The sequence below is a fragment of the Lactuca serriola genome, chromosome 1 (genome assembly GCF_051521515.1).
Source record: "Lactuca serriola cultivar US96UC23 chromosome 1, Lser_US96UC23_V15, whole genome shotgun sequence".
Classification (NCBI taxonomy): Eukaryota; Viridiplantae; Streptophyta; class Magnoliopsida; order Asterales; family Asteraceae; genus Lactuca; species Lactuca serriola.
The window spans coordinates 148,588,210-148,603,575 of NC_136408.1; positions in this window are offsets into that span (position 1 = coordinate 148,588,210).

The window sequence follows — 15,366 nt, forward strand, 5'->3', positions numbered from 1 at the left end:
GAGTGAGGAACGGAGGATGTGGATCGAACTGAAGGAGACGGAGTTAATCAAATTCAAGGATGAAAACATTTGTTTGCAAAGAGACAATTTAAAACTTTTAAAACAGCGAAATGTCTTTTGTTTGATTGCTAAGCGTCTTTACAATAATATTACTCAACTTCATTTAAATTGTGAAATAGGGCAGAAAATTCATCGCATGATTTTGCCCTTCCTTGAGTTTAAGGAGGATGAAATTGACGTTGAAGCATATAATTGTGAAAGTGTTGTTTCGTCTGAGGATGTTAATCCGACGTATATGTATGGTCTAGACAAAATCGAATCTTTCATAAAGTTCAAGGACCACAAGGACATGTTGAAAAACCTTTTGGATGAAAATGATAAACTGAAGCTAAGGACCGAAACCATACAAAAGTTTGACTCATTGAGTACCAACTTAAGCTCAGAAAATAAAATTGACGTTGAAAATGCATCTGAGCTTAATGATGACGATGATATGAGTGAAATTTCTGTAGAGGACGTAGTTGACTGTTCTGAATTTGTCAAATGCGAATCCAAAAACCACAAGAATCTTATTTCAGAAAATTCTATGGAGTTTGCTCGTTTGTCCAAACAAAAGTCCCCGATCCTTGAAGCAAAGGCTGTAGTGTACCAAAAGGTTAGAACCACTCCGAATCAGGTGTACAAGGTCACAGGTGTAACCGAACATCAGACAGCTGAACTCACGGCCATTGTAAACGAAGATAATGCTGATGGCTGCGATGAGTTCTTCTGGTCGGCTCCTATCGACAATGCTGATGAAACTGTTGGTCTTTCAGAAAGGACATCATGGAAAACCAAAGGCAGATATGTGCCAGAGCCTTTGAACAAGCCTAATAGATTCGACGTGCCAAGTACTAGTGGTACAAAAGATGTTCCTAAAGAAAAAGCAGATTCAAGTGAATCATCATAAGTTCAAAGTGAACCAGCTGACAGAAAGAAAAAACAAAAGGCGAACATCCATCATCAGCCGAAGCAGGTGAAAAACCAAAAACAACAAAGGAATCAAAGATACAAGAAGAATCTTTCCGAAAGAAAACAGTTTTGGCAATCTCAAAATGCCTATTTCTCATACCGTGACAAAAATTTAAAGTCAGAGAAAAATACTGTTAGACCACAAGAGAACAATGTCAACGAAAGTAGAAGTTCGGTTCGGAAAACAACATCAACCGAAAGCAGTAGTTCGGTTCAGAGAACAATGTCAACCGAAAGCAAAGGTTCGGTTCAGAAAACTATATCAACCGAAAGCAAAGGTTAGGTTCAGAGAGCAAAAGAGACCAAAATTCTAGGTTCGGTCCCACTGATGATCAAAACCGAAAGGGTCACCTAGAATCTCCAGTCAAGAAATCATCTCAATCTAAATTCTCTCAATCTAATTCTTCTAATTCCTCTCAACCACATTCTAAATTCCATTATGTTCACACTCAAAAACCTAAATCATCAAATGATCCGAAAGTAAAATTGAAGGTTTCGTCAGTCAAACCAGAGTCCGAACCAACAGCAACAAATCCCAATAAAATTAAAGTTTTCACCATCAAAAAGAAAGATGAAACAACACTAATAAAAAGAACATATCTTGTTGACATCTCTCTTACTATTCCTGTTCCTGTGAAAGGCTCACGAGGACCGAAGAAACTTTGGGTTCCTAAATCTGCTTAATTTTTGCAGGTTATCAGTGACGAGCAGTTTGACGAAGAATGGTACATTGACAGTGGCTGCTCACGTCATATGACAGGAAGGAAGGCAGAGCTAAGGGAATTTAGGTCCCTTTCAAAGGGTGGAAATGTCAAGTTCGGGAACAACTCCTTTGGCACCATAAAAGGCTATGGAATGATTATTTCACAATAAGGAAGGTTGCATACGTAGAAGGTTTACAACATAACCTCATCAGTGTATCTCAGCTTGTTGGAGGTACCGGTCTTAAGGTTTCGTTTGATGATGAGGGTTCAGAAATAATTGAGAAGAAGACGCAAAGAGTTATTCTCAAGTCAGAGCGTAAAGGTGAAATGTTTCCCCTAAACCTCAAGCACATCAAAGGGAATCCAGCTATCTGCCTTTTATCCAAAGCACAATATGAAGAAAGCTGGTTGTGGCACCGAAGGCTCTCGCATCTTAACTTTAAGGATATCAACAAAATTGTCACTGGAGGTCATGTTCGAGGTCTTCCATTGCTCAAGTTCGATAGAGAACATCTGTGTGCTGCATATGAAATGGGGAAGCAGAGTCGTCAAAGTCATCCATCAATAATAAACACTAAAGTTGTTGAACCATTAGAATTACTTCATATTGATTTGTGTGGTCCATCATCTATCGAAAGCATCGACGGTAGCAAGTACATTCTTGTTGTTGTTGATGACTTTTTGCGTTTTACATGGGTGTTCTTCCTAAAGCTTTCTTGGCAGAAAGAGGAACCAGTCACAACTTCTCAGCTCCCTACACGCCTCAACAAAACGGAATTGTCGAAAGACGAAACCGATCTTTGTGTGATGCGGCCCGAACTATGCTAAGTTTTGTTTCCTTACCTTTATATTTTTGGGCTGATGCTATTTCTGCAGCTTGTTTTACATAGAACAGGTCATATCCCAATAAGCGATTCACGCTCACTCCTTATGAGATCCTCAACAACAGGAAGCCGAATGTTAAATTCTTCCATGTGTTCGGTTCACGGTGCTTCATCTTCAATTCTAAAGAACACCGCAACAAGTTTGATGTCAAAGCCGATGAAGGGATATTTCTGGGCTATTCTCTCACTTCTAAAGCATACAGGGTATTAAACAAACGCTCGAGGAAAATAGAAGAAACTTATTACGTGACTTTTGATGATAGCTACGTCAAAAAGCTAAAAGCCAATGTAGACACAGCTGGAGAAATCTTTCCTCAAACAGGTCAAGTCACAGTATCAATTGCTAATCTCTTTGAGAAGTTTGTCGAGTTATTCGATGAACCCGAGAAGGCGATTCACTCGGAAGCCAGCGCAGCAGACAACAAGGTAGATCATCTGAAGCAACTAGTCGAAGATGCTACAAAGCGAATGAATGAAGGAGTATCCAGTTCCAATGAATCTCCACAACACAATGCTTCAGTCGAGGGGGAGGATCCGCCATCATCATCACAGCTGAGCTCACATGTTGAGGGGGAGAACAGTTCTCAAGCTGCTCCCGAACGCACTTTACCAACCAAAAGGACCACACCATCCGAAAGTGCCTCACCCCCCGAAGGTGCATCAACACCCGAAAGCTCAGCACCACCAGAAACCTCTGTAGCGCAAGATACTCAAGAAATTCCTGAAAGCTTATCTGTCGAGGGGGAGCATGCCGATATGCTTAATGATGATGAAAGTCAATCCGAACTAGAAGAGATGGTAAACGCTGAATTGGATCCATCCTATGATCCAAATTACCCTCCTCTCGTCAAATGGACCAGAGATCATCCTGTCTCTCAAGTTGTTGGTGATGTCTCTGGAAAAGTTCTGACCCGATCACAACTCAAGGCAAAACAAACTTCCTTGTTTTCAAAAGTAGAATTCTGTATGTTTAACTCCTTCGTCTCAAAAGTTGAACCAAAGACAGTTAACACTGCTCTTGATCACTCCGATTGGGTTCAAGCTATGCAAGACGAACTGAATGAATTTGAAAGGAACAAAGTTTGGCGACTCATTCCAACTCCTCCGGATGCCTCAGTTGTTGGTCTCAAATGGGTCTTCAGGAACAAAATGGACAAGGAAGGGAACGTGATACGAAACAAAGCACGACTGGTAGTGAAAGGATACTGTCAGGAGGAAGGAATTGACTATGAAGAGACTTTCGCTCCTGTAGCTAGGCTGGAATCCGTTAGAATATTTCTCGCCTATGCGGCACACAAAAACTTTGAAGTCTACCAAATGGACGTCAAGTGTTCATTTCTCAATGGAGAACTTGAAGAAACAGTGTACGTGGAGCAACCTCCTGGATTTGTAAATGAAAGGTATCCTAATCATTGTTATATTTTGGACAAAGCCGTGTATGGACTGAAACAAGCTCCGAGAGCCTGGTATGAAAAACTAACAAAGTTTTTAAAGATGTCCAAATTCAAACAAGGTTCGGTTGACCCAACTTTCTTTCGTAAGAAGGAAGGTAACCACCTTATGATTGTTCAAATTTACATCGATGATATCATCTTTGGCTCAACGAATCCTAGCTTAACGGCTGAATTCAGAAAGCTGATGGAGACTAAATTTGAAATGCGCTCAATGGGTCCAATTAACTTTTTCCTTGGTTTAAATATTAGATAGGGACCCGAAGGCATCTTTATTAATCAGGAAGCTTACACAAAGACTCTCCTAGCAAAATTTGGCATGATGGGAGATTCAAAAGTCAAAGTTCCAATGGCGTTCGGCACCAAGCTCACTCCATCCTTGGATAAACTGGCAGTTGATATTACGCTTTATCGCCAGATGATCGGTTCTCTGATGTATCTTACTGCTAGCAGGCCTGACATAATGTTCTTTGTTTGTTACTGTGCTAGATTTCAGGCAAATCCACGCGAACCTCACATGCTTGCAGTGAAGAACATTCTCCGATATCTCAAGCGAACTACCTCTTTAGGTCTATGGTATCCTTCCAACTTAGGCTTCTTCATTCAAGCCTACTCAGATGCAGACCTTGGAGGTTGTGGACTAGACAAAAAAAGCACCACTGGAGGCTGCCAATTCCTCGATGGGAAGTTGGTTAGCTGGCAATCAAAGAAACAAACTTGTGTGTCTTTGTCTACAGCTGAAGCAGAATACATTGCAGCTGCCTCCTGCACTTCTCAAGTGATTTGGATCCAAAGTCAACTCAGAGACTATGGACTCAATATGAAAAAGATCCCACTATATTGTGACTCTGAAAGTGCAATTAGGATCTGTCATAACCCAGTGCAACACTCCAAGACTAAGCACATAGCACTGAGGTATCACTTCATCAAAGATCGTGTGGAAGATGGAAACGTTGAAATTCACTTTGTTAGAACCACTGATCAACTGGCTGATGTCTTCACCAAAGCCCTTCCTGAAGCGTCGTTCAACAAAATTCTACAAGGGCTAGGTATGATGGAATCAGAGTCAGTACCACAAGCTACCTCTCAAACTCAAACGTAAGAAGCGAAACCGACCAAACGTTCGGGTTCGGTTGGATAATCTGCTTTTTGCTCATCAATTAAAGGTGGTTTTCTTGGTTGTAAATTTCCTGTACAATTGTTCCAAAATTAGTTATCTTATTGTCAAAAATATTTCCTTTTGAAAATCTAATTTCTTCGGTAACCGAAATAGACTGAACGTTCGGGTTCGGTTTTTCAAAATTTTTCAAAACCGAAACCGGTTTTTCAAAATTTTTCAAAACCGAAACCAACCGAACGCTTGGGTTCGGTTTTTCAAAATTTTTCAAAACCGAAACCAACCGGACGCTCGGGTTCGGTTTTTCAAAATTTTTCAGAACCGAAACCAACCGAACGCTCGGGTTCGGTTTTTCAAAATTTTTCAAAACCGAAACCAACCGAACGCTCGGGTTCGGTTTTTCAAAATTTTTCTCAACCGAAATACACCGAACGCTCGGGTTCGGTTTTTACAAAGTTTTTTTTATCTTTTTATTTTCTTTCTCAGTCTTATTTTTTTATTTATTTTTTTTAATATCAAAATTCCAAAATATTTTTTTTTCTAATATCAAAATTCCAAAAATATTTTTTTTCTAATATCAAAAACTCCAAAAATATTTTGTTCTTTATTTACTTTTTGGCTTTAATTTTATTTGTGTAGTTGTTTATGGGGAAATTGTTGAATTAGTTAAGTGTCCCTAGAAGCATGTTGCTGTATGTGCCCAAAGCCTCATCAGATTCTGAATAATAGCCTTACTGACTTGGTATACACAAACCTTGTCTTCCCAATTAGGCTATCACATTTATTCTAATCATGAGCTACCTAACTCTCTTCTCACATGAGATAAGAGGATTCTGCTTGGTCCTATCTTTCACAGCAGAGGTACATTGATTTCTTACACCATCTCTATTGCATTTCTCCATTACATTCGCTTCACAAACGTAACCCTTGAGACTCTCAGAAATTACCACTGAGGTTTATGGTTACCCAAAAACTGTGTTCATGATCTTAGTTTCGTGCCACTACGAGCTGAGTGAAACCCAAAATCCAATACCAAATCTGAATTGACGGTGAACAATTAATTTGATCTAGTTTTCACTAATGAATTGACGGTCGTATCTTCATGAAATCTCAAATTTTTCTTTTGTGTGATTCCTATGAAATTGTTAAAAACCATAACATTTCTTCCCTTGGGATCTAGTTTTTAATTTTTGTTGAGATTTTATTTTTCCCAGCCACTTTAAAATTATTACCAACCTACTTGTTCAACAGACTACACCGGTCTCACAAGTACTTTGTTCACTTTCTATCTTATTTCAAGATTAGGACTGTTGAATCAAAGCAAAAGCCACCCTAAGTAGCCTAATTAAAAGAAGCCTTTCAACACTTCTTAATAAGTGTTTGATCGTTATTCAACGGGAAACCATACAAACACTTTAAGGTCTCTCTTGAATTTGAAGGAAGAGATTCGTGCCCGGGGTCATTTGTTTCGTGTCTTTATTGACATCACAATTTTCCTAAAAAGTATTGATTTATTTCTTTTCTTTTACACTCTTAGCACGAAAATCGTTGATTTTCCAAAATTCTGGTTCTATTAATTACAGGCATTTTCAATGGATTGGTGGTTGATTACAAGCAATGGTTGATTTTAATCCACGTGGGAGTATTGTTCAAAAGATGCCGTTACAATTTGAACGGATAAGATGATGACATGCTGACTCAGGCGGGAGTTCAATCGCTTTGATTTCAAACGACGTAAAAGGGAACGCGTACGGATTTGAAACGTCTAATCTCCAAATGACGTCGCAGACGCGTGTGTGAATTTGAAACGGTTCTTCTCCAAATGGCGCAGAAGAGGCGCATGTGAATCTGAAACGCTTCATATCTAAACGGCGCTTGATGGGAGGCGTGTTCTTAGGGGCCTGACATTCTCTCTCATGCGTGATCATCGGCAACCCCAACTGTCACATATCAGTCAACTCCGAAAAACCCTTTCATTCTCAATCGAAGATTTGGGAAGATCTTTCTCTCTCCTTAAACCTCAGTATAAAAGGCAACATCCTCTACCATTTACCTCTTTACTGCAATCAAAATTCCCAGAGCGCAAGAAATCCCTAAACCCTAACTGTTCATCATCTTCTTCACTCTCTTCAACAATGATGGACTCATCTTCTGTTCACGCAACTTCTCACATACTGCCTATTCGCCCTCAACAATGCCTCATCATCGATCTAACTCCTCATGCTTATGATTCCTACATGTTCCCCATTGTTGAGTGTTTGAAGTTTTCACCGATTGCTCCTGCACTTTCAAGGTCTGAATCCGTACCAATGGAGTTCTTGTCGCAGATCTTTGCGACTGCTCACTATGACAAGGTTGTTGACAGAATATTCTTTGATATTCTTCAGCACAAAGCCTCGATCTCCAAGCAAAGATTCTGCTCATTGTTAGGGTTTCAACCTGATCCCTCGAGGGTTAACCCAGAAACAGTTCCAATGGGGCATTTATTCGACATGTTCTACAACATGGGTTATACGTAGGTGCTTTCTTCCGTCGCGAAGTTCAAGAAGTCATGCTTGCCGCCAGAGTGGAACGGGATGTTCACTGTGCTATTCAAAGGGTTATCTGAAAGAAGCTCTGGATCTGACGGTGCCAGTCGCTTTTTCTTGTCAATAATGTATGGTGTCTACAATGGCATCAACATGGATTATGGGTCTGTTTTGTGGCAACAACTCATCCAGAGTCTCTCCTCTACATCCAGGCATTCTGAAATTTCATACGCTAGGTTCTGGACTTTGGTTACGAAATGGGTGATGGACAAGTACAACGTCCCCATTGTCGCCGGTGCTCCGATGTCTTCGATTGGTACATTTCATACCACGAAGATCATCGTCTCAGATGCTTCCAAATTTCTCTTCAATGGTTCCATTCCGGAATCTATGTATGCTGACGTTCCAGCTGACAGCCGGATTATCAGAACCTACAAAGAATTCAAGCATTCTGGTCCGAGGGATCTCACACCGGAGATGTTGAAGTCGATTCATGAAGCCGACAAGCCTGCTCCAAGAGGCAAGAAGGCTGACAAAGGGAAACAAGTGGCGAAAGGGGCTAAAGGCCCTTCTCCTAAGAAGAGGAAACCCACAAAAGCTGCTCAGTCTCCGCAGCCTAAGAGGCGAAAAACACAACCCAGGAGAAAGCTGATTATCGCTTCCTCCTCCAGTGAGTCAGAGGGTGAGAGTTCGGATTCTGACGACTCTCCACGAGGCAACACACCACCCAGATCTCCTATCCCTGAGATTCAAATCCCTCCTTCTCTAATTCCCTCTCCTCCTAAAACTATTCCTACTTCCATTCCCACCATAAACCCTTTTACCCACACTTCAATCCCTATGCCACCACCAATATTCACCGACGCAACCACTACATCCACTGTAGATGTTAGAGCCAACGTATCTGATACGGGGGGTTCATACTGATGCAACCGAACCTCCACCAGCACCCGAAACCATAAACACAACCGAAACCCAAACAGCACCCGAACCTACCCCTACACCTACACCCGAAACAACCCAACCCGAACCTACCCATACCACTGAACCACCAGCTTCACCACTACCACCATCTCCCGGTCACGCCTCTGAGGGAGAAGAAACATTCCTTGGCGGGGAAAACATGACCTTTGACTCGGTCTATTTCAGTCCGTTTCAAGTGCAGAGCGATGATGATGATGATGCTCTGGTCACAAAGAAACATCTTAAGGAGCTCCATGACAAGGTCGACTTGCTCATTGCCTCTTCTTCTACGTCTCAATCATCACTATCTGAAGCTGCTATTCAGAAGATTGTTGATGCTTTCTCAAGGGCTCAGCAAGATTCTATCGCTTCTGCAACCTCCGCCATCGATGCTTCAAAAAAAGCCTATTAGGCTACGACCGAAAAAGTCGATAAACTATTTTCTGATGCCTCGGTCCTGTTAACGTCTTTACAGGCGAGTGCTGATGCTGCCAAGACAACGTTGGAACCAATTGTTCAACAGTTGGCCACGTCTGTCTCTACTGAGTTGAAGTCTTTTGCTTCACTTCGTCAATCGATCTCAGACGAGTGTCTCTCAAATCTCCAAGAAGATTTGGCTGCTGAGAACTCGTTAATGGATGTTTTGGCAAAGAAGACCACTGTCCTGAAGGTCAAGAGTGCTCAACTCTCCTATTCTCAACAGCAGATTGACACTCTTCGGTCCGAATGGGAGGTCATTAAGACGTGTGTTTCGGATGTCCACTCAGCCATCTCCAACATCCTCAAAGCACATGATCCTATCCTTAACCATTCTGTGAGGCGTACCCTTGCAGAGAAGCTCGCTCCTGCCCTAGACCTGTTAAGCAAAATTGAAGGGCTACCCAATTTCGTGTCCATTCCGAAACAAGGGGGAGAAAAGGAGTCTGTATCTCAACCACCTCATTCCTCAAAGGAAACTCACACAACCGAACCTCCTCCTGCAGGCCAAGCCTCCGGTTCGGGTGTGAAAGATAAAGGCAAGAAGCTTGCTGAGGAAGAAGAGGAAGAAGACCAAGAAACCATTGCCGACTTGTTGAAGCGTAAAAGTCGACACAATGAGGCTGATGATAGTGCTCGTGCTGCTAAAGAAGCTGAAGAAGCAGAGAGAAAGCAGAAGGAAGCACACGACCTTCTCGAGAGTAGGAAAACTCTTTTTCCTGCTTGGACTCTCGAGATGATGATAAAGGAAGCAATTGACACTCCGAGCATCTTGTGGCTGGAACCAGTCATTTCTTTTGACTGTTCCAATACTGTCGACTCTCAGTTCGACATGCCACTGACCCGAAAGGCATTCATCTTTCACGCCTTCTCCAACGTTGCAGAGTTCCCTCATCCTCATCCGCAGGTTGATCGGGACTTGATTGATTTCTATCTGAAGGCTGCTCAACCTCAATATCAAACTTGGAGCGCTCAGAAGATCATCAACGTTCGGGTCTTGAAACCGTACACTGAAGGGAAGTTCATTAACGTTCGGTTCAAGGTGCTTAGGGGATCTGCCAAAACCGAACATGCCATTTCTTTAGCAGATCTTCCAAACCTTAATCCCCATGATTGGATTATCCTACACAACATCCTTCTGACCAACGAAGCTGAATATGGTCCGATCATCGACCATCTCAAGAGGATGCTGGTGTGCTACATCATGGAAGTTTTGCTGATGGATCAGGAGATAGCAAGCGTCTTCAAGAAGAAACCAAAAATATCTCCTGTTGGCTCAGCCAGTGATCTGAACCAAATGCAAATGGGCAAAATTGACTCGAGGCGAAACTCAGTCATGTTCACTAGGAATGAAGGACAGAAATGTCTTTTTTCCTTAGCCGACAAACATCTGTACACCACTGCTTTCCTAGAGCATGTGTTGGAGATCATCCATAGAAACAAGGAAAATACAGCAGATGATATCAAGTACTTTGACGACATGATACAATGGTACATCCGGTTCAGACAGACGATCCTTGCGCTTATCTCACGTCTGTTTGAAACTGTAAAGAAGAAAGTTCCCGCTGTTGGCCCAAGCAAGAAGAAGAAGTAGTATCGCTCCAATTTGACGCAAAGGGGGAGATTGTTGGGTAGCATTTTGTTATGTATTGCGTCTATTGGGCTCGCTTATTAGTCCAAGTTTTGTAACTCCGGTTTAGGCCTGTCCAGCCGTGAGCCTTATAGGGTTTAATATAAATATATATGCTTGCATGCATATTAGGTTAACGAAAGAAAACGATTATTACGATAGATCAGAGCATTATTTCTTTATCGTTCTTGTAACCCTAAATCCTCTACAGCGGAAGTTCTTTATTGAGCTCTGCTGAGGATTGTTTGAATCAATCATTCGACACACTTTGATCCATTCTTGTGTTCTTTACAGTTTTCTTATTTATTATTTTACCTGTTATAAAGATCTAATCGATCTTCAAGTTAGTTTTTAACTTATCACTTTTGATAACTTGATTTTGGGTAGTAGCTTGTTTCATATGCGATGTGCTGTGAATATTTTGAATTTAATTGTGAGGAGTGGGTTGGATATTTTTGGACATGGGATTGAAAAAGTACGTAACAGTTGTAGTTTTTGGACAGCTACACCAAAAAGACTTGATACATTTCAAAAAAACGCAAAGTTTGAGAATGTTTCTTGTGAAAAAACCCTAGTTGTTGACTGTAAAACACAATGAAATTCTACGTATTTAATGCTTTCCATGGCTTTGAAATACAAGAAGGTGTTTTATCGGTTACAACAACGTGAGCCCCAATTTAAGAGTGCGCCTTATGAGAAAGAGTGGGCTTTGTAAAGTGAGCTTTGTGATAGACTAAAAATCTTCTATAATGTCGCAAATTTATTTTTAGGAACAAAATATCCAACAACCAACATATTTCCCCAAAATATATGAAATAAAGATTTCTCTAAAGAAATGGGATACATCTAGTTTCATTGAAATAAGCGAAATGTCCGAAAATATGATTACAAAGTTTGATGAGTATTGAAAAGAAAGTCACAAGGTGTTGGCTATGGCGACGATATTGGATCCAAGGTTTAAGATGAAGCTCTTAGAGTATTTTTTCCTATTATCTATGGAGTAGATAATGCAAAAAATGAAATTTAGAAAGTGTGTCAAATCTGTGAAGATATATATTTGAGATATGAGTCGAGCATTATGAGTCAAGCAAGTAATGATGATATTACTAGTTAGCCCACTTTTAGTCGAGATGCAGCTCCTGGAAGTAACATGGACTCATTAAATGCTTTATTTTCATGGAATTCTTTTACTAGTGAAGTTTTTTTAAAAAATGAATTAGAAAGGTATTTAAAGGAAGGCACTTTACCCCGAATTCATGAGTTTGATGTGTTAGGTTGGTGGAAGTTAAATGGGGTTAAGTATCCTAAATTGTGTTTGATTGCAAAAGACATATTAGCGATTCCTATCTCCACTGTTGCTTCAGAGTCTTCTTTTTCTACAAGTGGTAGAATCGTTGGTCCACATAGGAGTAGACTTCTTCCGTCAACAATTGAAGCTATCATATGCACTCAAAATTGGTTATGGGTGGGTAAAAAAGGTATGTATGAATTTGCTTGAACCATTATTTGTTTTATTCATTTTAAAATATTTTGCTTATTACCGTTATTTTTTTTCTTGGTTAGGCTGTGTTATTGATGGTGATGATTTACATTCCGATGAAGATGACAAGGGAATTGAGGTAAGATTGTTAAATTTTGCATTTTATATTGAATAAACTAATATAACAATTTATTTTATTATTATTTTTGTTATTTATTTAGGGAGGATATTCAAATGTCAATGAATGAAGAGTTGAAGGAAATTAATGGATATTGAAGATGTAGTGAATTAGTCTATTTTTGGACATGTTGGTATTTTATATTTGTAATTTTGGATTTGTCTTATTTTGCATTTGTAATATTGGATTTGTCTTTGTAAGATTGTTGGAATTGTTTTTTTGTAATGTTGGATTTGTAGTTTTTTTTTGTTTCTAAAAGATTAGGTTTTAATCTTTTAAAGTTATTAAAAATAGTCTATTTAGCATAAAACAAAGCAAATTTTTAGCAAAAAAAATTGAATTTTAAGCCTATAAACCGGGGGAACCGGGGGCAATGGAGGTAACGGGGGGCGGGACCGCGAGCTGTGTAAGAGGGAGATACCGGGGCGGGAACGGGAGCGGGTCAACAAGGGATTTCGGGATCGGGGGTGGGGGCAACTATTTCCACTCCCGTTTGGTCCCGTTGACATCCCTAACCAAGGCCGACCCTCGTTTAGTTAGGTCATTATACTTGTTGTTTGTATGATACTTGTATTTGGTTGTATATGTATCTCTATTGCGTGGGGCCCATTATGTTTGTGTGGGTGGGGCTCGTATCTCATCATTATCTAAGTGTGGGTGGGGCCCGCTATTCGAGTGTGAGTGTATCTCACTGTTATCTGAGTGTGGGTAAGGCCCGTATCTCATTATTATCCGAGTGTGGGTGGGGACCGTATCTCTTTATTATCCGAGTGTGGGCAGGGTCCGTATCTCACTATTATCTGAGTGTGGGTGGGTCCCGTATCTCATTATTGCATGATATGTATGGTATGTCATAGTTTGAGGAACTCACTAACCTTTGTGCTTACTACGTTCACTTTATGCTTCAGGTACTTCCAGTTGCAAAGGGAAAAGCTCGGGTTGATTGCAGTGCAAACTAATGGGTTTGAGGTAAAACAAATAAACTAGAAAAACAATTCTTAAGTTCACATGCAACCTACTTTGGATCTATGTTTTAACTATTGAACATATAACTTTGAATTGCAAACAAGAACCCTAGAGGAGAGAGGCTATTTTCGAAAATAACTAACTAGGGTTTAAGAGTTACATAACTTTCAATTGTTATAGTAAACAATTGATAATCCTCTTGAACTTGATCTTCTTGGAAGCCTAGCACCAATTGTTAATGTAATGCCTCAAATGGAATCACACCTAAGAACTAGCAAGAAGGAAACTTGAAGGAGAGAGGGTAGGGTATGCAAAAATCGGCCTAGGGTTTCTTCCAAGGTAGGAGTGGCCGATTTTAGGAGCTGGGAGGCTCCTTATATAGCTGAGGGATCTAGGGTTTTGGGAAAACCCTAATACTCCTTTGCTTGGGGCCTAAGATAATCCAAAGGCCTTATCCAAAGCCCCTTGGACGAAATCCTTAGGGTTTCCCCTATAGATTTCGTCCACCTCCCTCCAAGGAGGTTCTAGAGCCTTCCACTCAACTATCTGATAACTGCAAACTAGTCCCTCCACTTTATAATTAATGCTTTTAACCCCAAAATTAATTCTGATTAATTTCTGGCTAACTATTAATTAAACATTATGATTTCTAATCAATATATTAATCTTTTAACATATTAATAAATCATTTATATTAATTTATTAATCTTATAATAAATCAATATCTCTCCTTTCATAATTTCCTTATCCGGTTGCTAGGTTTGAGGGCAACTCAAAAGGACTGTGCTGCTATCAATTCAAGTACATACCAATTATAGTTATGGGCTTAGACACCTAATCCAATAGTCTCCCACTTGGATAAGTCTGTAACTATAATTGCTAGTATGACTTCTAAATTTGACCAGCAAATTGTATCTTCCAAAAGCTGCTGCCGAGCTCTGACCCAGTCAGTTACGAGTCCTAAGATAAGTGATCACATGACCCTTCGTTCTACTAGATATCGCTAGACATAAGACATGGAATACAATCAATCTCTTTGTCCAGAATCTATGTTTCCCGATTTCTGATTTGTGATGATATAGGACTTCTAATCGAACACATCAATTTAGTCCTGGCTGGGCCCATCACTAAAGTCAACACCAAATCATCGAGGGGCCCACAGATATCGCTTTTCCCGTTAAGGAAAAAGGAACGAATAAACATTGACTCATATGCTTGTATCTTTTACTCATCAAACCATACATGACAATACATTTTATAGCACCAAGTTACTGATGCGTTTTCGTATCACCAATGTATAGCCGACTTGCAAATTACAACTCATATATCTCTGTTTCGAGATCATAGATATTATCGTCTCAGCATTACTCGTGATGAATTCCATGAAGTAATACTCTGAGCATGGGTTTATCCAATACTCAAATCTCACTCTCTGAGTACTCATGAACATTGCAACACTTTTATTACTATGTCTATCCTTAGACAATCTGCAATCCAACTCATGACAATCTTAATTCACTACTTACTTCCAAAAGTACGAGCGATTGTGGAGTTTGAACAATCATATTATTCGGGAAGTAAAACATGCAAAATTTAAATACAATAATAATACTTAATCCTATATGGCCCCAAACTTGTGAGAGTAAATAAAACACTTCTATTTAACCACCATATTTATCATTTAATGTTTCGGATAATCAACTCACTACTTGAATTACAACAACAATCATCTCATGCTCCAAGCATACACACTTTGATTCCTATGGTACTTATTTTGTGAAATAGATCAATTGAAAACTTTTCCAACGATGCTCATTTCACAATTCCCACTCTTTTTCATTAATAAATAAAACACAAGGTTCCTGCCACAACTAGAATATGCTAGATTCTAACATTTTATGCAACAATCCTTTTGTAAAGTCATAACACAAAAGTCACCAAGACTTGGCCAATGAAATTACAAAGTACTCTTTCGGA